Source organism: Belonocnema kinseyi, chromosome 9 (genome assembly GCF_010883055.1).
Source record: "Belonocnema kinseyi isolate 2016_QV_RU_SX_M_011 chromosome 9, B_treatae_v1, whole genome shotgun sequence".
NCBI classification, from domain to species: domain Eukaryota; kingdom Metazoa; phylum Arthropoda; class Insecta; order Hymenoptera; family Cynipidae; genus Belonocnema; species Belonocnema kinseyi.
Window position 1 is genome coordinate 5802659 of NC_046665.1, and position 26959 is coordinate 5829617.

General features: G+C 37.5%; 1 protein-coding gene across 2 annotated transcripts in view; it reads right to left on the minus strand.

Moving 5' to 3' along the window:
- LOC117179446 (divergent protein kinase domain 2A) overlaps positions 1 to 26959 on the minus strand; it is a 53438-nt gene that overhangs the window by 16468 nt on the left and 10011 nt on the right. The gene's annotated exons all lie outside the window — the stretch shown is intronic.

A 26959-nucleotide genomic window follows, 5' to 3' on the forward strand; every position in this document is an offset into this window, starting at 1 on the left:
GAGGGAGCTCTTCTTAATATTTTGACACCAAAATCATGTCGATACACCTTACCGACTGCGAGTAAAGCCACCCACGCTTTAACTTGACAGACTGTAGGTTTTTTGGTACTCTCGGTTTTCCGATCCGCTAGACACTCTAAAGAATTAATTTTATCGTGAACTAAACAGGAATAATGTTTTGGCAGGGTAAAGTAGTATATTATGTATCGAGCGATAAAGAGGAGGAAACTTCACGATTTAATCACCTTTCTCCCATGCCATGCTGCATACAATATTTTTGCAGCTGTATGAAATATCCAATTCTTGCCCACTCACGCTATTAATATTTAAGCTACCTTATTTTAATTTATTTAGAATTTCTGAAATTAAAGCTCTTCCAGATTTTTCATGGGATCATTTAAAAAACTTTCATATAGAGTTATGTGCGATTTTTTAAATTTCTTAAAACGATCTTCAGTTTTAAAATAAGAGCAACACATTTTTTTTATTTTCCGAGAAAATAATGTTGAAAAAAAATCCTCACATAGCGCAAAAACATCTTATTTCTCAGATTCCACGTTGTGTAGGTTTGCAGAACCTCTCCATGTTGCTGATACTGAAATCGAGATTTCCTTAGGGCCCAGAACCCCCCTCTTTGTTGATCATAGCCCTTTTTCTAGTCATGCAATACTTTCGTTGAATTCGTTAATTGCTCCAAACAAACAGAATCACCAAACAAGTATTTGTCTGATTTTATCAGAAATTGGAGTCCTCTAGGTTGCATCGTTATAATTTAAAGAAAATTTCTTATTCGGAATTTCTGGAATCGGCTTTTTGATATTTTTCCTTCTAAATTTGAAAGCAGTTTTAAAGGTGTTTATATTGGCATTGGCTCATTTGTCGAAGGCTACAACATCACTGCCAAGGAGAAGGAAAAGGAGGAGAGATATCAAGACTTAAAAGGGAGCCGCATCGACTGTTGCCAGAATATTCGGTTCGAATTGTGGTCTTTGTGATCGGTGCTCTCGGAAGTGCGAAACTAACACTGGTTCCTAAGCCATGCCTGCCAGCCAAAAACACGCTAAGGCACTTGCGAGATAAAAGCAGAAAGCTGGCGTCTTTGGGTCGATCCGCGTTCTCAATACACAAGAGGGTTTCACCAGCCTCCCATTGTGATTTCATCGTGTTTTATGCCCACCTATCTCACCGCCATGAGACGTCGCCATTGATGTGATTTAACTCGAATATGCTAGGGGCCGGTGTGATTTGCATAGATCGCAGTTGCTTCTTGTGGGACCCTACGGTGGTTGTTAACCTACTTTTGAACTTTTTTCAGCCCCGGATAAAACTCGATATTCCCGATGTTAATATACATAAACGTTTATTTTTCAGTCTGCTGGCCTTAAAAATTTGACTTGCTAACACTTCCATTTTCTTTACTGCATTTTCTTACAATTAACTCGTAAAAACTAACATCCATCCACACCTTATCTCAAAGACAGCTCGCTATTATAGCCTTGCCTTCCTCGTTTCGCCCGTTACTTTCTCGCTTTGTCTCGCATTGCTAAACTTTGCATCCACGGCTAATCCTTAATACTTATATTCAAGTTTTTGAAACAGAGTTATGGAAACAGAGTTTCGGTTAGACTGGTTAATTAGATAAAATATTATTTTAGAGGCCTAATACCAGTGGTTATTTTATTTTTAGAACTTATTTTTCTCGCGTTTTCAATTAATTTCGCGTGATAAAAATTGATTATAATATAGTAGTTCTTCTACTTATCAAGCGTACAATACAAAGACATCTGTCCTACAAACATCAAATAACCACTCGTATTAAGCCTCTAAAATAATATTCTTTCTAATTAACCAGTCTAACCAAAACTCTGTTTCAAAAACTTGAATTTAACAACTAGCCTTAAAATAATAACATCTATGAAAAATAATTTCGATCGAAATTAAGGAAATTTTTTTTTTAAGTGAATTTTTTAGAACTTATTTTTCTCGCGTTTTCAATTAATTTCGCGTAATAAAAATTGATTATGATATAGTAGTTCTTCTACTTATCAACCGCACAATACAGAGACCTCTGTCGTACAAACATTAAATAAACACTGGTATCTATTTTTTCTCCTATTTACAATCTTTCCTTCTCCGCTCTTCTTCCTCATTCCTTCTCTTCCTCATTCCTTCTCTTCCTCTCCATCTTATCCTACCACCCCTTTACCCACGCTATAGCCCTTTTGTCCCCCCTTTCTTTCATCAATACCTCCATGCTTATCCAACTCTTTGCAACCTCCTCACACTCCTACAACCAGCGTTCCACTCTTGCGTCCTCCTTCCCGCACAATGCACACATCCTCTTCTCCTTAGAGAGACATAAGCTATTTAAATCCTCCATGCACCCACATCTCATCCTCGCTATAAGGTCCTGACTTTCTGTCTCTTCTTCCTGACACAAATATTGCGCTCTCTCCATTGGCATAATCCACCCATAGTTCGTGTTAAATCTTAACCTTTTTTATTCTCTCCTCCCCTACTGACCTCTCTCTCTCTCCAAGCCGATCTTTTTAACCATCTCGTTTAACTTCCTTCCACGCGCATCCTTCTCACTTCATCTATCTGCAGTCCATCCGTTCTAAACTATCTTTCCCTTTCAATCTCCATCTTCCCACCCTTTCCTGTTCTCCTTCTCCCACCAATACTCCCTGGCAGACTTACTCTCTGCCTCTTTCAAAAATGTCTCTTCATATCAATACGCTCAACTTCTCAGTATAATTCTTAAACTTATTTTCCCCGTCTCCTTCTTGACAATAGAGTTAGGCGTATTCCTTGCCAACCCTAGTGTCCACTTTAAATAAATCTCCTGTATCTTATTTAGCTCCTCGCTTTCCTTCCGCACCTCCACTCCATAAAATAAGACACTTATAACTAGCAAATCGAACAATTGTATCCTTCCAATATCATCTGCGAACAATTCTTTCCCAACCCCCATGACTCCGCAAGAGCGAGTCCAGGTACACAAATACTTTCACCTCCGCCTTTACCGCCTTTCTCTTCCACTTCCACTCAACTCCGTTATCCCTTCCACCACCTTTCCTGAACACCGTAACCCTGCACATTTCTGCGTTTAACTCTCAGCTATTCTTAGTTAGGTATCTTCTCAAGATTTTCACTAAAATCACTATCTCTCACTACGCTTTCAACGGTTACGGTGACTTCTCCATACAGCACCTAGTGCAACCCTCAGATGTCCCTCCTTTAACCTCTCCTTAAAACACGAATACCACCCTTGACCTGCTGGTAAGCCCAAAATCCTGTCCGCAACATCGTCTCGACAGCCTAAGCTCACTTTTCCTAATTCACCAAACCCCACCTCAACTCCGTCTGAATATTCATTTTGTCACACACTAACTCACCCCACAGACCCTTACTCACCTGCTGGGTTCCACCCTCACACTCTAGTCAAACCTTTCAAACAAGCTCTGTAAAAAAACTTTCCCTCCTGTCAGCGAACACGTTCTCACTACCGCCATCAACATGCAATCCGTTTCCTATGTTAATATTCCTCCATAATTTGAAGGATATTATAGACACAGCCGTGATTAAAACCTCTGTAACTCATAGTACGGTACTATTTAAGTAACAGCCTTTAAAAAATTCATATATATATAACTTAGCCGATTGCATGTGGCCATTTATCATGGTAGAAAGAAGAGCAAAAATGGTGATACTGATATAATTCACAAGAATAATGAGAAATTTGGAATGGCCAGTTTAATATATGCAGACTGGCTTCATAAAATTGATTGCAAATTATCTCACGGTCGTGAGACGTGGTTATGGCTGAAAATTTACCGCGATTTCGCTGGGATCGGGTGCAGTTTTTCAGATAAACACCCGCTCCCGGCGAAATCCTGCGGTTATTCTTGAAACAAATTTTTAATTATATATATATATATTATATATATATAATAAAGTACTCTTAGTGCCGCATTGTGCCTTTGAATGTGGGTCGTTCCCGCGTGAGTTGGACAACTAGACAGTATGTGAACTAAATGCTCGGGGTGTGCATGGCACGCCCTGCAGCCATCCTCAGGAATGTCTTGGCTCCAAATGTGGCGACGGTACGTCAAGGTGGAAATGACACCGTCTTGGCATGCAAAAATGAAACCCTCCGTACCAGACTTCAATACAGGCGATTTAAGGAAAGCAAACGTTAGCTCACAAGACATTGACTGATCCTTCACATTTCTGTGAAAGATACCGTGCATCCTCTTAACGAGGAGCTGTTAACGAAAGTTTTGCTCTTGTGCTTTCTTAATCCGGGATTTCAGGAGTGAGTACTCGAGATAGATAAGATTTGATGCATTTTGCTCACGCCTAATACTGAAGTCAAGTCCGAGTGTTTCAGCAGACTCCTCCACTGCTTTGCACAGAAACGCTCCTTTGCCCACTTCTTCATGATTCCTGACCATTTTAAGAAGAGGGTCTCTTCCATTTGCAACTCTATATGCTGTGCCCAGAATAACCCTGTTGTGAGGACATTCAAGACTCAATATCCCGCGACCCCATTGACGGCGTGAGATGTACAGTCGCGGAACGGAAGACTTAAGATGCATGCTTTTGTTCATCATGCTTTTGTTCATGATATCAAGGGATCTGAGCTCGTTCTTCGTCCATGGTACTACTCCAAATGAATAGAGTACTACCGGGGCGGCAAGCATGTTCGTTGCAGATACTTTGTTCCTCGCCGACAGTTCGGAAGACCAAATCTGTTGGATGAGACGTTTGTGTCTGCTTCGGAGAGTATCCTTTATAGATGTCACATCCCGAATGCGGCTATGTGGCCCGCCCAGGTATGTATAAGTCTCTCCAGCGCAAAGGTGTCGTATGGCGCTTCTATCAACGAGCTCAGGATCTTCAGGGATGCCATTAAGTTTTCCTCGCTTCAAATAAACCTTGGCGCATTTGTCTAACCCAAATTCTATTCCAATTTCCTCAGTATATCGCTCGACAATCCCTAGAGCTAGATGTAGTTGCTCTTTGTTTTTAGCATAGATCTTAAGATCGTGCATGTAAAATACATGAGTGACCTTGTACTTTCGATCTGGAGGTTTGCCGCACAAGTACCCGTCGGAATGGCGAAGTGCTAGAGATAGTGGCAATAATGTAAGGCGAAAGAGGAGTGGACTCACTGTGTCGCTCTGAAAGACACCTCTCTGAAAGGTGACCTTGTTAGTTGTCTCACGATTTTTTCCAGATGAGATAATGAATCTGGTTTTCCAAAGTGGCATCAATCTCTCTATGCACCGAACTATTTGCGGATGAACCTTTAAGATTTCCAAAAGACAGATGATCAGTTTATGGGAGGTCAAATCGAAAGCTTTCCGATAATCAATCCAGGCCATCGATAGGTCACGCCGGTAGAATGCTGCATCTTTACAGACATATCTATCGATGAGCAGGTTTTCCCGACATTAGGCTGCGCCTTTCTTTGAGCCTCGTTGTTCATACATTTCTTGCCACACAGGTTCAATTGCCCAAACAATCCTATCATTTAGGATAGCTGTGAATATCTTATAAAGTGTGTTCAGACAAGTTATTAGCCTGTAATTCTTCGGGTCAGCTAAGTTGCCTATTTTCGGGAAGAGTATTGTGCGCCCTTCCACCAACCACTCCGGAATCGGCTCTTCCGACTTTAAATGTGAGGTGAAAATACGGGCCAAATGCTGATGGGTTGAAGAAGTAACCTGAGGGTCTTGGGAGAGTCGAGATGGGTCAGAGAAAAACTGTTGATTTTCACTAACCCACCTCTCGCGCGGCTCTAGACTTCTCTTAGCGTCAGATAGTATCCGTATTCTCTTAACAATATGCTGCCTGATGGTCGGCAGCTTTGACTTGTTAAGTGTGTGATAACGGGTCCAGAGTTCGCGCGCGAACTTTCAAACCTTGGCGGTAAAATTCCTGCCAGATGTGATGTAGTCAATCACACACTGAATGCGGGACGCGTACTGTCTTGCCCAGCCTATCTTTATGGCAAGTTGATGCATTCGTCTTTTGGTCTTATGATCAACCGTTGGATTTGTTTTACGGTTCGCTTCGGCCAAAGCTCTCGCTGCATTATACACATAATAATTGATAGCCCAGAGGTCAGATTCTCCGGAAAAATGTCCACGAAGCTCGTCATCCATTTCAGCCAGATCTCTAGGCTTGAGAGAAACCTTGGTGTTGATGTTTCTCCGGGGCGTAAAGCATCGCTCTTCCTCTATTGGATGCCTGCCCGCGGTTGGTCTTAGTGTCGCCTCTCTTTCTGTTGCCGGCTTCTTCTAGCTGTGGTAGAGTAGGCGTTCCGCTTACATAGCCTCCTTTCGGAGTAGTTCAGCATGGTTTCGCAGACGTTGCTGCGAAAAGTGCGATAGCTCCGGGTGTTTCTCGCACCACAGAGCATGCAGCCGTCCCACGTAACCCCGTTCAAGGGCCACACTCGCATCGTAGCACTCTAGCAAATCGTGATTCAGTCGCTCCGTCCACCCAAAGGTCGCGAGATCCCGCCGATCCATCGCATTGAATCCATTTTCATTGGCTCCCCCAGCTCTAGATTGGTCGGCATTGTTGGCCGACGCATTGTCGGGAGCCCTGCGCGTTCTGTTGTTTTGAACCGCACTTACTACAACTATGCTTGGTGTTGTCATTGTTGTTCCCACGAGAAGCTAGGGAAAGGGGTTCGTCCATCCTTGTAGAGCCCCGCATGAAAGGATAAGGCTACGTACTCTGAGAGGTCTCCTGGTATCCCAGAGTCACCGTTATAGACACTTCACCCAGATGCCATTCAGATTTCGGCACGGTTTTCACACCACCGCTCGGGGGTTAATTTCTTCGGGACCACCCCTGGATAATTGTCCACGACTGCCTATTTATTTTTGTAACCATATTCAGCAGAAACCCTTGGTACAGGCACCCTCTATCCGCAACGCGAAGACGCGTTTGGTGGCTTTGTCATAGGCCCTTCGGTAATAATAATATAATTAAGAAAGGGTTAATTAACCACCGCATTGTCCTACTCGGAGCAACCGCTGTATAAAAATAACACTGCCTCTCAGTAGAACAGCGGTAAATCACACTTATGGCCACGTCTCACGACCACACGACCATGAGATAGGTCTTTACAGGGCACGATGAAATCACATCAACAGGCCGACGAAACCCTCGTATTTGTTGAGGAGACGAAGCAATCCAAAGATGACAGATTGATGTATGCATCTCGCAAGTGCCTTGACATATTTTTGGCACGCTGGTATGGCTTTAAGGTTACAATTGACTGTATCTTCCTCGGCGCGTTCGGCAGGGCAGGGTCGCGGCACACACCGTAAGAGCGACAAAGCTAGTAATAAAGCACTCTTAGAGCCGCATTATGTCTGTAGTGATACTTAGATCCCGCGTGGTTGGGACACAGCGATAGCATGTGTTTTAGATACTCAGCGTGCGTATGACACGCTGTACACATATCGCTATAAACTTCTTGACATCAAATGCGGTCGAGGTATACTTAGGTGGAAATTACACAGAATTGACACGCGAAAATAAAACTCTTTAACACCTGAATTAAGCCTTGATAAATCCTAAAGCCTTTCGGGCAGCTTAACCCAAATTTTAAGAGAACGATAAAAATGCGAGAACCACGATATACGATAATGATAAGTTAAAATCACAAAAATCCCTTAGGATTAACTAGCTCAGTTCTTAATTAGAGGGGCGAGGGGGTGTTTGAAGGAATTATAGAAAGATAGCTTATAATAGAACGTGCATATAATAAGAAGAAAATATTTTTAAAAAGGCAATATCGAACATTAGACGGAAATGACACTGCTGTAGTACGAGAAAACATGTAATTAGAACAAAAACTGTATAATAAAGTGAAAATTTAAGAAACTAACCGAAGGTAGGCAATAAAACTAACAATAGTTAACAAAGAATCTACCAAACATTCATAAAGACTTACTTTTAAGAGAATCTGTAAGTCAATTATTAACAGGCCTGTGAATTCCATTACAAAAAGGGGAGGGGTCGTTAAAATAATTATAAATATAATAATAAGGTAGGATGGCCGCCGAAGTAGAGTTCGAGATAAGGAACGAGAGAGTTAAACAAACAATGACAATAAAAGGTCTAAGAGGTAAGTCCGTTAGGAAAACACGAAGCTGTCGATGCTACTACAAAAATATGTGGGGAGGGGGCCAACAAAAAGAAGTAAACATCAGAAATTATTTGCTAAATTGGCTATTAATTAATCACTAATGGTTAACAAATAATTTCTTTTAATATATAATTATTTAGTCAATAATTACTAGTTAATAATATAGTTTATAATGATTAGTCATTAATATCAGTTAATTACACAGCCACACAAAACAAAATTTTCTGACCTAGGGATGAGACCATGTTGATTATATCTTTTTTTAGTCGCTGAAACCGAATCCGAAGTTCATTTTACCCCAACGCGTAAGGTTTTCGACATAACCTCAAAAGGTCTTCACAGACACCCTAAAATGAAAAGTAATGCTGGCCGGAGTGCCTAACCATGTACATTATATGTTTTTTGGGTCGCTGAAGCCGATTTCAATGTCTATTTTACCCCATACCGAGAGGCTTACAATATAACTTCCAAAAGTGTCGGAGCCTCGCAGCCAAAAAAAGGTGTTTTGCCTGGGTGTCTGACATTGTTAATTTTATGTTTGCGATGTCGCTGAACCTGTATCTGAAGTCTGTTTCACCGATTGTGTCAGGCTGCAGACACAGCCTGGATTATTTTATTATTAAATCCCAATTCAATTGTTACACCTAGTATATTGAACCCCATAATTTCGAGACATGTTTGATATTTTTCCGCATTAAAGCTACATTTATATCTACAGCAGTGTCTCGTCTGTGTCTGCATCCAGGGTACCTCCACGTGTTGACGGCGGGTAACGGAGCAGTTTTATTATCCGGCTAACTCCCTGGATTACGGCGTTGATGCCGTCATGGCAGGCACAGGTGGAAAACGTTTTACGAGACAGGAATTGGGAAACCCAGAATCGGCGGATAGGCAGGGTGAGAAAGCGGGCCCGCAGGCGTTGTCATCATGCGACCGCAGCTCTCCATTGGTTGGTGAATTGGCTAATGTAGGGTTCAACGATACAAGGAAAAAGGGCAAAGTCGTCTCGCAATCACATACCTGTGATTAAGACTATAACGTATTTTGCTATATTTGCTCAAAGTTCGAAGTAAGTTCTTTGCGGAAAAACATCGATGACGACATCCGTAAAACTTTTAATGATATTTTTGGCTCGAAAATTGATGAGCTAGAAATAAACAAGTGGGTTCCTAACATCATCTGCAATTGTTGCAGAGTGATGCTGAATCGTTGGGAAAAATATAAGAATAGAGAGTTATATAAAGTACTCTACTCCTAATGGGACAGTAGAGATCGTGCACATCATTATAAGAAAAAAGAGTGACCAACAAGGTCATCGTTCCCACCTGGTACGTGTAACATCATACATGAGTACTCAGTAGATCCATATTAGCTAAGGCTGCTCCAATATTATGTATATTATTAAACAACAAAACATTTTATAAACAAATTATTTGTTGAAAAAATGTTTTCTATGATTTTCCATAATCATACGTTTTTTCTAGTTATATTGCAATAAATTTTATGAACAAATGCAGTAATCAGGCATTTCTCGATAGAAAAAGTCGTTTTTTTCGATGTACATTTTTTTAATTCGGAACTTTATGATATTTGCAGCAAAATTGATCATTTTCTTATTAATATTATAATCTTTTAAACAAATTAAATTTTTTTAAATGCATTATTCAGGCATCTGTGGACGGGAAAATTCGTTTTGCTTCGATTTCAGTCTTTTAATTGGGAAGTTCATGATGATTCCAGCGAAGTTCATAATAAGTTGATGAATTTTATTATTTCTTTAAACAAATTTAATGAAAAAATGCATTAATTAGACATTTGTCTACAGAAAAATCCGTGTTTTTTTCTATGTCAACAGTTTTAATTAGGATATCAAAAAAAAAATCCATCGCCAGATGGTCGAATAATGTGTCCACAGGTGCCCAAATAATGCATTTTTTTAATTTGTTCAAAAAATCAGAAATGACATTTTTTATATAATATTGTTTCGATTCCAATTTCATGCAACATTACTTGAAAGAACATGTATTTATCGACAGTCGTAGAAAAAAAATTTTTAACAAATAATTTCTTGATAATGAAATTTTTTGTACATTGTCCAATATTGGAATATCTTTAACAAATGCTATTTTATGCAACTTAAGCGATTTCAACCATTACCCTGTTATTGACGAGCACCGGAAACGTAAAATAGAAAAAAGACAATTTCTTCGTCATATTTGTTTATTTATAAAAAATTGAAAACCTAATTCAAAAAGCAGGCTAGACAACTCTCTTAAAAATCTTATTAGCTTTTTTACCAATTTTTTTTTGGTCGAAATCGGTGAAGATTTGTGGGCTGTACGTTATTCTGAAACAAACAAGTCATTTTTCTTCCCAATTTGTGGCACTCCTTTAAGGACGAAACCAACCACTCTTTTTCTGAACAATCTTGTAGGGCATTAAAAAAGAAACATTTTTCTCAAATTGACTTTTTTCATATCGTGCGTTATTTGGCTTAAAATGTTGATTTTCGTGTGTTTTTTGGAATTTTGTAAATGCTATAACTCTGTTAAATTTTGGTTTTACATAAAAAATTGATTTGGATAAATTGTTCGTCAGTTTGAATACTATGAATATTCGGGCTCAAACTAGCGAGCCGCGCGCGTAGTGCGCGATGAGAATTTGCCCGCCAAGTGGGCAGATTTCTTTACTTATTTAATTTTATTGTTTCAATTTATTAACTTTGTCCGTTAAACAACGTTTACTTACTCTAAAATTGTAATTACATTTGATAACCTAATACTACTTATTTTTCTTCATTTTTAAACACTTCAACTTTTGAAACAATTTAATTCTTGAACCTTAAAAGCTGATTTACTTATGAAGATTCAATTAAAATTAAAAATTAATATAGGGCACTATATTTCAGTTGAACCAGCAGAAGTGCATATCACAAAAAATACACCTTATTATTCAACAAAGTTGAAAAAAATCAAAAGATGAATTTCGACTATCATCATTCAAACTTTTTTGTTCATTATTAATAAATCTAGCATATTGATATATCTTAAAAAGAAATAATGCTTGAAAAAATAAAACTTCAATATTGCCTGCAAAAAAATTAAAATGATACATAAAAATATTGGAACTTCATAAAAATATTAATGCTAGATTTTCATTGTTTAAGCTTACAGTCAAAGGATATTGATAGTTGAATAAATTAATTTTAGTAGTAAAATTTGATTTTATTACACTGGAAGCTTCCCTTTCTCTATCAATATCTACACAAATAACACCAAATCTTCTGAATAATTTTTCTTTGAATCTGAAATACCCTAGAAGAGTATTTTTACAACCAAAGAAACAAACTTTCACCATACTGGCACAGCGAGAAATAAGTAGGGAAACGTCGATAAGTGCCCCGGACCGAAAAAAACTTCGAATTATCGAACATAAGAGTAAACATGCACATAATTCGTTTATACGTTTATTATACGTCCCATAGAACGTATTATGAATTTCCCTTGAAGTACAATCGATGCGGGAAGTGTGAAAATGTTTTTCCATTCAATATTATAATGCCAAAAAAATCATAATCAAACGTGAACATTTTGACAGACTGTACTTCGAATTATGGAGGTTATCATCACGGCATGGCACACAATTTTTTTCGAATTATCGAGAAATTCGAATTATCAAACTTCGAATTATCGAGAAATATTAACATGGGAAACATCAGGTTTCAGCCGGGGCCAATAAAAAGTTCAAATTATCGAAAATTCGAATTATGGAGGTTCGAATTATCGAGGTTTCACTGTATATATACATAGTCAGTTGAAATGGGAATTCCAATCGAAAAACTGAACACGTCGAACGTCGGTTCGAAAGACTTTCGAACTGCCCACTTCGAATCGGTTTTTTTCGATTCGAGTTGAGGGCGTCGAGTGCTGATTCGAAAGACTTTCGAATTGCTCACTTCGAATCGTTTTTCCCCGATTCAAACTGGCCTCTTCGAATTTCTTTCGAATCGACTTTCGAGGTGCCTTTAATTATGCACAAGTTCGGTTCGGAACGGTTTACAGTGCTAGAGTAGAGGTTATGTCGAGGTAGGGAAGTTATAGGAGAAAAGGGTCGAGAGAGAGGTTATACACGATACTCACATAATAAAAACGGACGAAATAAAACGGTTATAATCCACAAGTCACTCAACATGGCACTAAAATAGCCAGGCGAAACACTAGACGACGAGAGAATTACTGGCCGACACTCCATTATTCTATTTTATTCATTACACATAGCAATCCAGCCAAGGAGTTACCAGAAAGTCTATAGAGTATACGAAAAGAGAAGAAGCCTGGCTGAACCACTATGAAAAAGGATTCAATTCCTACCTCAAAGAAAATAGCTAAAGCGATAGATCATGATCCAAAGTAATACTGACTGAGACGCGTACTCGGCGTGTCGATCACCGCAAGAGGAGAGTGACTTACGAAATAAGGGGGAAAGAGAAAGAGGCTAACGCGCGAAAATTAGAATTGGAGTCTCTGCGGTCATAGGAGACGGATGATCACACGGTCCACTGTTTTGCCTCGCTGTCCTCGCTTCTCCAGACTTCCTTCGTTCCTCCCCGCCAATAGACCGTTCGTTAGGCGTGAAGTCTATCACGTGTCGAATCCGAACCTCAGGACTGGAGGCCGATAAAGAATGGCTGACTGCTAGCCGATGATTGGCCACTAACGGACTATGTGGTCATTTCGCCCTGAGTTTATTCTTAAGTTTAGATTAAGAATTACCTTCATGGTGGAAAGATAAAATTAAATTATCAGCGGAACGATAAACTGGACCGAATTGCCTATCTATTTATGGATTTTGCGGTCAATTCACCGTTAAAATTGATACTTCAATTAAGCTTAATTACCTACTTATTACGAATTTTAGGTAATTCCCCCATGGCCCACCCTCACCAGGAACGAGCCTTAGATATGTAGATGTCCTTGAAGCCAATTGCATAACTCATAACCCCATCTAGTCTCAAAAGACATTAGGAATTTCTGGAATTATCTGGTGATACTGCAGATTTCTTGAAAAATTCGACTTGTAACTGCTGGCAAAATAATGCATGTATTTCTGAAAAAGTACCCTACCGAAAGAAATCTCTGAGTTTTCTTTAGCGAAATAGCTTGGCCCATTTGAATATATAAACAAAGTCGATTTAAAACAAAATAGTCTCGGCGATAGTTTGAGAGATTTGGGTCCTTTTCAAGATCCTTTTATTGGTCGTTTTAAGAATGTTGCGACGGTAATATAATGTTCTTTTTGTATTCGTCACGTACCGGGCGGGCAGAGTTATTTACAGTAGTTGGTCGTGGCTAATCCGCTCTCCCTTTTTAAATTTCTCTTCAAATTATTAACACTTTTTTTAATTGATGAATTTTCTCATTATACTGATTTATAATTATAACTTATATACTGATATAAAATTTTCTAGTTGAATTCAAAACTGTTGTCTTTTTTGGCGTATCTCATTCCATTTACGAGAAACGTTCTATTAATTCCTATTTTAAGCATTAAAATAAAAGATAGATATCTGAAGTCATCGAAACCCGTAGATTCCGAATGATTATGTTTTAGGCTGTTAACTATGAAATTAAAAAAATCTACTTCTAAATTTTAATTCTAAAGCTTAACAAAGGACCCTTGAGTGTCGGCTACTCTATTGACATCGCCTCTCTGCTTGTTATTTATGATGGAATTCTTATTTCAATTTCGGCAAGGATATTTTAAAGCCTTCAGACCGTTCAAAGGAGCTTCCCGGACCTTTAAAAATATCTACCAGTGCCTGCGAAGAATTTCTTTGAGATTCTTTGACCCAAAGAATTTTTAGTGTATACTCAAAGATTCTTTTCGGTTAAAAATAATTTGAAAAAACTTGTTTGGATCAAAAACGTTTAATTTCCATTCAGTATCCACGTATCTCGAAAGCACATTTTCATTTGACCTATTTTCAGGACCTGCGAAATTTTTGCGTCAGAATCCTAGGTGAATTTTCACGAAACTGGTTAACTTTTTCACATAAAACTTTGTTTAACCATATTCACAAACTCAATGGATTGAATGGATTTAATATTATTTAACATAATGCATATATTTATTTATATGGAACCAAACATCATATATACATTTATACAGTTCAATCATTTATTTGTTGCTTAATCTTGAAAGATTTTTTCTCGTTGCATTCAACCACTAATACATTCATTACAAAATTTAAATTTAGAGGAGATTTTGAATTAAATAGTTAATTACATTATTGTAAAACTCGTTTCTAAAATGATCAGATTATAATCTATTAAACTCCATAAGCAAACGTACCATGTATATGACGCACAGTGGGGGGAAATTCACTTTTTTCATTCAGCTTGACGCTCCGAACTTTTGTCTCCTCTATTTATTTATTAATAATTTTTCCACTAAAAGTAGGGAAAAACTGAAATTTTTTAGATAACCATTTTTTACGCTTGAATAAACTTTATATTGTCTTAAATGAATGTTTAGGGACTCATAAAACACAAATAATTTGTTTTTCATTCCATGAAATTGTTATAAACAAATTTGATGAACAATTTGACAAATAGTCTTATTATCGGTAAACATTTTTTTGTTTCTCGTGCTTCACATCAATGTAGGGATGACATTTAATACCAAAACTAATTCAAAAGTTTATAATAACCATTCTGATAAACAATTTGTGGAGTCAAATTTTAGAATTTGAGATTTTTCAAATTATAATTTCCTTATATCGCCAGAACGACTTGAGGTATTCCTTAACATTATGAATATTTTATAATATTTGATAAAATGTAACAATTAAAATGTTTGTAAATAAATTCAATATTGAGGCCCTTTCGCGTAGAAAAATTTGTTTGCACTGGAAATGTTTTAAGCTGTTGGACGAATGACTGCTAGTCACAAAATTATTTAAGCAGTTAACAATAACCACTTTTATTAACAAATTCTTGTGACAAAATCTTTAAATTTAAGGTTTTATAACAATTTTAATTTTCTTTAATCGCTACAATGGCTACGGATATTTCTAAAAAATGTATCTTTGATAATATTTATAAAAATATAACAACTTAAATGTTTCTAAACAATTTACATGAATAAAATCCAAATGTTGGCAGTTTCACTTGGAAAAAGTCTGGTTTACAATCGCAATAAATTGAGAATGAATCATAACACCGCATGCTAAGATTCACTCAATAAAAAATCTTTTGACAATAATCCGCCGACTTGGCCATCAAAGAAAATTTAAATTTGATAGAACCTTAAACTCAAATATTTTGTCACAAGAATTGTTAATAACAGTGGTTATGGTTAACTTTTCTAATATTTTTGTGACTAGCAGTTAATCGTCCAACAGCTTAAAATATTTCCAGTGCAAAAAAATTTTCTATGCGAAAGGGCCACGATTTTAAATTTGTTTACAAAAATTTTAATCGTTATATTTGATCAAATATTATTAAATATTTATTATTTTAAAGAATACCTGAACTCGTTCTGGTGATATAAGGAAATTATAATTTGAAAAATCTCAAATTCTAATATTTTTCCACAACCATTTTTTATAACCATGTTTATTATAAACTTTTAAATTAGTTTTGTTATTAAATGTCATTCCTACATTAATGTGAAGAACTTTTAGCACGCCACAAAAATTTTATCAATAATTAGACAATTTTTCCATCAAATTTGTTTATAACAAATAAATGGAATAATAAACAATTTACTTATATTCTATGAGTCCCAAAACATTCAGTTAAGACAATATAAAGTTTTCCTAATCAGCTATTAAAGCGTAAAAAATGGTTATGTACAAAATTTCAGTTTTTCCCTACTTTGATTGCGTCATATATGTCAAACTTACGGTACGTTTGTTTATAGAGTTTAATAGTTTATACTCTGTTGCTAAGCACGGTCTAGTGAGTACGCGACGCGACTTTGGAAAAGGGAAATCGGTAAAAAATAAAGTTTGCTCGTCAAATTTAAGACTGTTAATGTTAAAAAAAGTTAGTTAATTGTTTTTATGGCTACGTGAAGTGTTATCCAGTGTTTCGCGTGGATAAAAGCGCAAAAATTACAAAAAAAATCGGTGATCTGAAAATAGAGGTTATGACAGATCAGCAAACTGTCGACAAAATGGCCTCCATGAAAGGAAGATCGCGGGACGGGTTTCAAAGTTCAAATTCAAATTAGCAGGATTTGAATACGAAGAGAGGCAGAGGCAGTCAATTAAAATTTTTTTGCCCCGGAACAAGTGCAGATCAGTAATTAATGGAAGTCTAAATTCAGAAATTTTTAAAAAAAAGAGAGAAAGTAGTGCGCTCACCAGTGGGTAGAAGAAGTGATAGTTCATCAGAAGATTTTGCAATAGTACTACCAAATAAAGTTATTCCAACAGAAGAAGGGGACAGGAGAAATACTTGAGACGGTTTATCCGCTGCAAGCTCAAGCAGAACATAAAAAGCAGCAGGCCGATTTCGAGACAAGGCAAACAGATAACGAGGAAGAACACACGAATAGCTTCCCGGAAAAAGAAACGCAGATCTACAGCAAGCTTCGAAACTTCGTAAGTAAAGGTACTAATAGGAAGGTAGGAAAGAGCCAAAGTTTCGGGAATTTAGCCATGAATGATGGTAAATAGGACAATCAGTGGAATATAGATTGCTTTATTCATAAAAAATTTAGAAAAATCCTAGATGAATGGTGGGAATACAAGATTAGTATAGAACAACGGGATATAGTAATAAACTCTGAGCGAAAATTGAAAGATCTGGAGGAGATTGAAGGACAGAACGCAGCCGCATTGACAGCTCTAGCGAAATCCAGGGAGAGAAATCAAGTGTCGGGAGAAGAATATGCTACTGAAATATATGATAAGGGAATTGGAAACCCGCCTTGAACAGCTTGAAACACAAATATCAGGGACCATTTATTCAAGCAACGGAAGAAATACTCTAAATTCTCCTAACGAGGATAGGGAAAACAGGAACAACAGCGAAGAAGTGGAGGTTCTCAGCCCCACAGGCGATTCTACCATACCGGCGGAATTTGAACCTAGAAGAGAGCGAGAAAGACAAAATAGGAAAAATTGGTGTCTGATATGAAGGCTCGGAGAAACTAGTGGCAGAAAAGCGAAGAGAAGGATACAAGACACATTATGGGGACTGATCGGAGTGGTAATTATAATCGAGGATATCATAGTAATAGGAGGGGGTACACTGACTAAGCTATCATCGTGGAAAGAAAAAGAAGCCTTATGGCTAATATGGTAAACACAGGCTATAAGAAACAGCTATTAGAATTGAAGATGATTTGACGCGACGCGAAAGCCAGGTACTGGAATGGATAGAAAGTGAGGTAGAAAGGGCCCGAGAGAATGGCTTATCAGCAAATATCGGCTACAAGAAATGGACCATAGGGGACAATAAATATATTTGGAACGAGAAGGATCAAAAAATAGATATCCGTCGATTTCGTGGATGCAGTAAGCATTAAAGCAGTTTCATGGAACATAGCAGGTTCCAACAATATTTGAAAGACGTGGGATTTTTCGAGCAACTATGACTTAGTGATTTTTCAAGACACTTGGTTAGAAGAACATTCTTGGAAAGAGTTCAAGAGTAAATTGGATTCCGACTATGTATGATTTATAAAGCCAGCAGAGAGGGGTACGAAACAAGGTAGGGATAAGGGAGGGCAATTGCTGGGATTAAGGAAAATATGGAGTAAGGGAGTGAGTTTGTGTGAATGGGAGTATGATTTAATATTAGAGAGTTAATCGATAATAGCGAATGGGAAAAAAGTAAAAATTATGTCATTGTATAACAACGTGGTAATTAAAAATGTACAAAAGGCCTTAGAAAATAAAATAGAATAAGGGCGGAAAAGGGGTGAGCATCTAGTTGTAGCGAGTGATTGGATTGCGAGAATATGGGAAGAGCAAGAACTGGGAAATATAGACGGGGAGGAGGGTATAGATGAATTAGAGGAGCTTCAAGCCAACATATTGTATAAAAGATAGAAAAGTAAGAATAGTAATAAAGAAGTGTTAGAAAGTCTCGTATGGGATGAAAACAAGAAAAGGAATACGAGAAGGAAAAGGGGAAGCTGTGGGAAGAAACTAAGCTGTCGAAAGGATGGCAGGAAAGATGGGGAAGATTTAAAGAGTGCGTTTGTGAAGCAGCAAGAAGAGTAGGAATGACTAGTAAAATAGGCAAGAAGAAGCGATTTAAAAAAAAGGGTAGAGAAAAATGATTTCATGAAGAGTGTGCCACTCAGAGATAGGGAAAGAATTTTCGGAAAATCATTTTGAGAATCTTTTTGGAGCAACAAAGAATTTAGAATTTAACATTAAGGAGAGGGCGAATGAAAAAGTAGGAAACGAAAAAGAGAAAGTAATAGAAGTAGAACCTAGGACCAAAGATGTTGGAAATTCTAGTAGAATAGAGGAAGATAATCCCCTAAATATAGAGATTTCATTTGAAAAGTTTGTAAATAGTGTAAACAAAATGAAAAAGGGAAAAGCTCCGGGGGAGGATGGCATAACGATAGAATTTATAAGAGGGATACCAAGTGTTTGGGCAGAAGAATGTCATCAAGTATTGAATGGTTTTTGGAAAACGGACGAAATGGCAAAGGGATGGAAAAATGCAAACATAGCCTCAATATTTAAAGGAGAGGGTGAATGCGATATGGAAAACTGCAGGGGGGTATCGCTACTAGACACAGGTTATAAAATTTTTGTCTCAATAATGGACGAACGTATGAGGGGGTGGCTAGAAAAAGAAGACCTCTATAAGGAAAACCAAGAGGGGTTTACAAAGAAAAGATCAACAAGAGACCATATCTTTGTTTTAAATTCTTTGATTAATAACAAGATTAAAAAGAAAAGTGGTAAATTATGTGTAGCGTTCATAGACTTTAAAAAGGCGTTTGATATGATAGACCGAAGAAGGATTTACAAATAGCTTCAGAACAGGCAAGGGGTAAGACAGGGATGTCCCGGAGCCCTACTCTGTTTAATATTTTTATTGACGACATGGATGAGATTTGGGAAAGGGGAAACACGGGAGGGTCAGTGATAGGGAAAACAAAAATCTATACCCTGAAGTTTGCGGATGATCTCGCAGTGATCGGAGACTTCCCAGAGGACTCAATGGGAATGCTGAAACTTTTAGAAGGGTATGTAAGTAGGGAAAATTTAGAAATAGTAGGAAATGGTAGGAAAAATACAGAAAGCGACTAATGCAGCTTCGCGAGTGATGACCAGAGAAAAAATAGGCGGTTTAAGTAGGAGACTTTATCTAATGGACTTACTTGCAAAGTCAGGAGTCAAAAATAGAGCTGGCAGGTATATCGCTGAAGTCTTAAAGATGGAACGGCACATACTTCCACGGATTTGCCTCAAGGAAGAGCTAAGATCGATCAAAAATAACAATCCCTCTGTGCGGGGTAAAAGCTTAAAAAGGGCTTGGGCAGAATTGGGAGAATCAGAACTTTGAGATTGGGTAGGAGAAAGCGGGAGGGAAGATGACTTTATAGAAAAACTAAAAACTGTTATTGAAGTGATGAAAGATAAAGAATTACGGAAGAATGGGGCTAGAATCGAAGATTCTTCTGATTGTAGTCTGTCCAAGAAGTCGAAAATTCCGGAGGGAGGAGAAGGTTACTGGAAAATCAGGGAATTGCTTTTAAAGGATAAAATTCAATAAGCAAGGTTGCGCTGTGAGAACATGTGAAAATCAGGAAATAAAGGGTATATAAACGTAGAGTGTAGGTTCTGTGGAGAACAGGATGAAGATATGGAACATATATGGATATGTGACAAAGCTAGGGAGCAAATTGACAATCAATGGGTGAAAGAGTTAGATAGATGGTTCGAAGGAATATAGGGAACTTCCTAGGTCACTTGTATAAGACTATGGCGGGAAATCCAGTTCTCGGGCTCTGCAGGTATGCGAGAATTTGAATCTAAATCCAAAGAAGTGGAATTACTTTGAGTACGGAAAATGTAAGCTTGTGCTCTCGGGGAAAGGCAAAAGAGAACGACTGAGATGTTACCAAATACTGATTCTTAGCTTGTCATTTTGTTTTTAAGTTGTGAATAATTTTTTTAAATGATTATAAAAAATATAATATCTGTATATAAGGGTATTACATATATGTAAAAATCCAAAAGGATGTACACGTGAGAAAATATACAATACAATAGTTTATAGTTTGCTCATTTTAGAAGTGAGGTTTGCAATAATATAATTATTTCATTCAAAATCTCCTTTATATTTAATTTTTGTATAAAATTATTAGGGGTTGAATCCAACGAGAAAAAAGCTATCAAGATTCAGCAAAGAAATAAATTATTGAACTGTATAAATGTATATATGATGTTCGGTTCAATTTAAATAAATATATACATTATATTAGACGATATTAAATCCATTTTCTCATTTATCAGTCCTATCATTGACTTTACCAAATTATTCCCTCAAACATTTTAATTACAATTACCATTACTTTTTACGAATATTTCCTTCAAAACTTGAAATTGTTAAGATTTTAAAGGTACAAAGATTCTTTACTATGCAACTTACAGCTACATTTAGGGCATTTGGTACTTAAAAAATTGTCGATTTTACCAGTTTTAGGGTCCCCCGGCTTTTTTTCTAGAATAATAAATATTTTATCTTGCAAATTTGGGAAATGATAGCGCACATGCTAACGGACGTCCCCGCACACATTTTTTGATTTTACTTTTCAAAAAAAAATATTTTGATTTTGCTAAAAACGTGTGTATATTTCGAGGTTATGTGTGTTACAATTTTTACGAGCATTACTTCCAAACTACACAATATTTTGGCCGAAAACTTTGGACTTACAAATAAACATAGTAACTATTCTCCCGAAACTAACCTTGTTTGCCGGCAATTAAAAAAGTTTATTTCATCAATAATTTTCAAATTATCGGAAAGGCAGAAATGAAAAACGACCTAACCTCAAAATAATGCATACAATTTTTATTTAGCACAATAAGTTTTTTTATAATCCCTCAAAAAAGAATCCGGGGACGTCCGTTATGATATTTTATACCATCTACGAATTTAGTTTTTAAACATTTTCATTTTTATGGACAAAAAGCCGGGGGAACTGTACCCGATTGACCACACGACGAAGTATTGCTACACAAAGTACCCGTGAAGACCCCATTGGGTTCCTTTTTGAAAAACTAAAAAAAAACTAGCAAAATCAACTTTTAAATTGTTGAAATTCAGATTCTACTTCAAAATTTGCATAAGAAACTCACGGAGTAATCGCAATACTTTTTCTTTCAGCGTTAAAAACTTAAAAAAAAAATAAAATACCTGTCATTTACATGGGCCGAAGGCAACTTTAAGTGCATCTTCTTTTAGTAGCAGTTAATAAGCGTTCCGTCGGTAACTTTAAAAATTTTATCTGGATGCTAGCGCAACGCAGTGGAATCCTCAGACAACGACGCTGCGATGCAAGTGAGAGAGAATTTTATTTTTTAACTTCGCGCACAACATACTACTTGAGCTATTATGGATGCACTTGAAGTCACCTTCAGCAGAAGTTAATGACATTTTTTTTTAACGCTGCAAAAAAAAGTACTGCCATTACTCCGTGCGTTTCTAATAGAAAATTTAACGTAGAATCCGAATTTCAACAGTTTAAAAGTTAATCTTGCTGTTTTTTTTAATTTTTAAAAAGGAACCGAATGGGGACCCAATGGAATCTTTACGGGTACTTTATAGAGGCTCCGTTCGGTTCCTTCGGTCCGCCAGGTTTAACCGACATTTCTCCTCCGGATCGTAAGAGAACATACATATGCACGGTCGAGGCAAGGGGCTGCTTTGCAGATTAATATCAATTCGAATTTTTCAGATATAGACGAAATATTTTTTCACACGACAGAGCAGATAAAAAGCTATCGATTTGAGTAAAAACTAAAAAGTTGATTTTTTCCACATTAGGTCCCTTTTTCGCGGATGGTCACATTTTATAAAAATGATGCAGGTACCCTGCCGATGAAAACGCACTGAAAAAGCAATGAAACGGCACTGGTCAGTGCTGATTCAGTGCTGTTTCTTCAGCACTGCCTGTACCGCTAGTTTTCTATACCTTAGTTCCCCTTCATGTGTCAATTTAAATTTTTAAAAGGCTATTTTTACCCAATAAATCTAGTTTGTGAGGTCTTCGAAAAGGTGTGTTAGCAGTGTATACTATAGTGTTAGTGAAAATCGGTATGCCTATAACAAGGCGACTAGGCTACCAAGTAGACCAGCTGAAAGGGATTAAATATCAAAAAGTAAAATTTTGAAATTATCTAGAAGAAGGTTAGAAATTCAAAATCTACGGGTTTCGATTATTTCAGATATGTAACTTTTTCTTTTGGATGCTTAATATTGGAATGAATATAACGTATCTCGTAAATGGAATGAGATATGCCAAACAGACAACATTTCTCAATTCAACTGGAAAATTGTATATTGATATATAAGTTATAATTATAAATAAGTATAATAAGAAAATTAATCAATTAAAAAAGTGTTAATAATTTGAAGAGAAATTTAAACAGGGAGACTCGGGTTAGCGACGACCAACAACTGTAAATAACTCTGCCCGCCCGGTACGTGACAAATACAATAGGACCATTATATGACCATCCCATCATTTCTCAGTGCCGTTTAGGTGCTGAAAAATCAGCACAAACAGCCACTGAAGAGGCACTGGCGGTCCCGTGCCGTTCACCAGTCGTTTTTCAGTGCTTTTTCATCAGCAGGGTATAGGCTGCAAGGTACGTCGCGGTAATAGACTTTGAATAGAGAAAAATTAATATTTGCAGATTTCAGCGTAAAAGTGAAGATTATTTGATTCTTTGGAATACGTGATTTATTCATCTGCCTAAAATGTCATTATAAGAATAGAATATCGGAAACTAATTCATTTCTATTTCAATAGCGACCGCCGCATGGTTTCCTATTCCCCAAAAGAGAACGTGTTTTCAATATATTTAATTTCTTATAATTGTACTGATAGGCATATCTCACAGAGATGTCTTGTATTCGCCTAAATTGTTCATATTTTGAGATTATTTAATTCCTGCTATTCAGTTAATCAAACATGTATAATAAATTGTTTTAATTCCTTCATGAGGAATATAAGCTTTCAAATTTTAATTTTAATCAGTTCACATCTGCCTCTCTAGAATTAAAATTATTTTAATTTACACATTTGAATAGATTTCTGTAATTCATTTTTTAACACGTTTAAATAAATGATTAAAATATAAATATATATATATATATATAAATTTGGATATTTTTTTGAATTTATAAGTTATGAAGAGATTTAATAACGAAAAATAGGTTAAATAAATGAATCCGTTAATTTTCACTAAGTCGACTAAGAGGAATAGCATTTGCACTTTATCTGTTCCCGTTGCGGGACTTTTAGACGAAGGAAAAATCGCGTATTCATAGGAATACAAATTCTTAATTTTTTTAATTGAACGCTTATTACCGAGATAGCAAAAGAAGACCAAATGTTGTTTAGAACTGGTCATAAATGGTATTAAATTGATATTTGTTTTCACGAAGACAGTTATTATGTGTCGAATAAAAACTGGATGGAAAAATCATGTACAATCCTTCCGATAGAAAATCTCCTAATATTCTCTAGCGAAATAGCCTGGCCCATTTAAGGCTATCTGCAGGCTCGATTTGAATGATTTCGTCTCTAGTGATAGTCGGAGAGATTTGGGTCCTTTTAAGAGTGATGTGACGGTCATGTAATGGTCCTACGGTATTCGTCACGTACCGGGCCGGCAGTTATTTGCAGTAGTTGGCCGTCACAAATCCGACTCCCTTTTTAAATTTTTCTTCAAATGATTAACAGTTTTTTTTAATTGATGAATTTGCTTATTCTATTTAAAAAAATCGATTTCGAAATTTTATTCCTAAAGCTTAACAAAAGGCCCTTAGTACGTGTCGGGTACTCTATTGAGATAGCACAAAAATAGTTTAAACGTAGATGCGCTACGCGGTGTGAGAGTGGGGGAACTATATATATATAGAACATTAAATTTTCTGCCCGATCGAGGTGCTGCCCCCACCGCACTACGAAGCCGATTACTAGTTTTCTCATTCCGCGTAAAATACGACGGTAAAACACTTCTTTAACTTGAACGAAAAAACTTCTTTAACGTTTAAAGTTTTTCAAAATTATGTTGTGGTCTGATGAGAACATCTCGCCTTAAATGACCGGATCCACATACGAACTTTTGTTGTGGTCTGATGAGAACATCTTGCCTTAGCTGGCCGGAGCCACATATGAACTTTTGTTTATGGTCTGATGACACAATATCGCCTCAGCTGGCCGGAACCACGTACAAACTTTTTTGTGGATTGACGATACCCTCAACGGAGTTTGCCTTAGCGGGCCGAATCCACATAGAGTTTTTAAGTGGACTAATGAGACCTACAATGGATTTGGCCTTAGTCGACCGGATCCAGATATAACGTTTAGCCATTTTTTTTTAAACGCATATTTTCGCTGATCAGCCGTCTAGACCTTGTTTGAGTTTACATGGCCCTGGAATGACCCCGAAGATTAGCTTCAAGGCCAACATTCATACACTCGTCCAAAACCCTGAAACTTTTGTCAGAAACATTTCTTTCGAAAACGCATGTTTTCGCTGATCAGCCGTCTAGACCTTGTTTGAGTTTACACGACCCTGGAATGGCCTCGAGGGTCTTCGCATCACATGACCTTGATGCATATCTGAACGTAACATTTTCCGTTCTTTCGATTGGCGGTATCAAAAATAGAGGTTTCCATTTGAAAAATAAAAGTAGACCTTGAAATAACCTTGAGGTCAACGCCAAGGTTAGCTTCAAGTCGACGATTCAGCAAAAGTCTTGTGCACCCTAAGAACACGGAGCGACCCAAGGACAACCGCCTTCTGCATTTTTCCAGCAAGTGTTTTAGCATATAGTTGACACGCAGGTATGCTTTTTAGGCCATTAGCAAGTGAAAGCTTGGCACCTCCAAGAGCGCCGATGATAAGGACAATTAGTTTAACAGAATATTCCGGGTACAATTGTTGCAACTCCCTTATAAGGTCTCGATACCTCTCTTTCTTTTCATTCTCCTTGGTTATGATGTTTTTGTCAGCTGGTGCCGAAAACTCGATAACGAAAATGGTTCGCTTCTCGAAGTCTAGAAGAACCATGTCAGGCATCGAGTGAGCAACAGAAACAATCGTCGAGAATATAAAGTTCCAGTATATGCGGCACTTCCCATTCTCGACAATTGACTCAATTTCCCTAGGAGCATTTAGAGGAGCGATATTAAGGTTAATGCCGTAAGAGTGACAGAGATGGTAATAAAGCACTCTCAGTGCCGCATTGTGCCTTTAAATGTAGGTCGTTCCAAGTGTTTCAGCAGCCTCTTCCGCTGCTTTGTACAGAAACGCTCCTTTGCCCACTTCTTCGTGATTTCTGACCACTTGAAGAAGAGGGTCTCTTCCATTTGCAACTCTATGTTCTGTACCCAGAATAATCCTGAGACATTCAAGACTCAATATTCCGCAACCCCATTGACGGCGTGAGATGTACAGTCGCGGAACGGAAGACTTAAGATGCATGCTTTTGTTCATGTGCATAACCTTTCTTGTCCCGATATCAAGGGATCTGAGCTCGTTCTTCGTCCATGGAACTACTCCAAATGAATAGAGTAGTACCGGGACGGCAAGCATATTCGTTGCAGATACTGCGTTCCTCACCGACTGTTCGGAAGACCCAATCTGTCGGATGAGACGTTTGTATCTGCTTCGGAGAGTATCCTTTATAGATTTCACATCCTGAATGCGGCTCTGGCACGCCTAGGTATGTATAAGTCTCTCCAGCGCAAAGGTGTCGTACAGCGCTTGTATCAACGAGCTCAGGATCTTCAGGGATGCCATAAAGTTTTCCTCGCTTCAAATACACTTTGGCGCATTTGTCTAACCCAAATTCCATTCCAATTTCCTTAGTATATCGTTCGACAATCCCCAGAGCTAGATGCAGTTGCTCTCTGTTTTTAGCACAGATCTTTAGATCATCCATGTAAAATACATGAGTGACCTTGTACTTTCGATCTGCAGCTTTGCCGCACAAGTACCCGTCGGAATGGCGAAGTGCTAGAGATAGTGGCAAAAATGTAAGGCAAAAGAGGAGTGGGCTCATGGTGTCGCCCTGAAAGACACCTCTCTGAAAGGGGACGTTGTCAGTTGTCACACGATTTTTTCCAGATGAGATAGGAAATCTGGTTTTCCAAAGCGGCATCAATCTCTCTATACACCGAACTATTTGCGGATGAACCTTTAAGATTTCCAAAAGACAGATGATAAGTCTATGGGAGGTCGAATCGAAAGCTTTCCAATAATCAATCCAGGCCATCGATAGGTCACGCTGGTAGAATTCTGCATCTTTGCAGACACATCTATCGATGAGCAGGTTCTCCCGACATCCGGCTACGCCTTTCTTTGAGCCTCGTTGTTCATACATTTCTTGCCACACAGGTTCAATTGCCCGAACAATCCTGTCATTTAGGATAGCTGTGAATATCTTATAAAGTGTGTTTAGACAAGTTATTGGCCTGTAATTCTTCTGGTCAGCTAAGTTGCCTATTTTCGGCAGGAGTATTGTGCGCCCTTCCACCAACCACTCTGGAATCGGCTCTTCC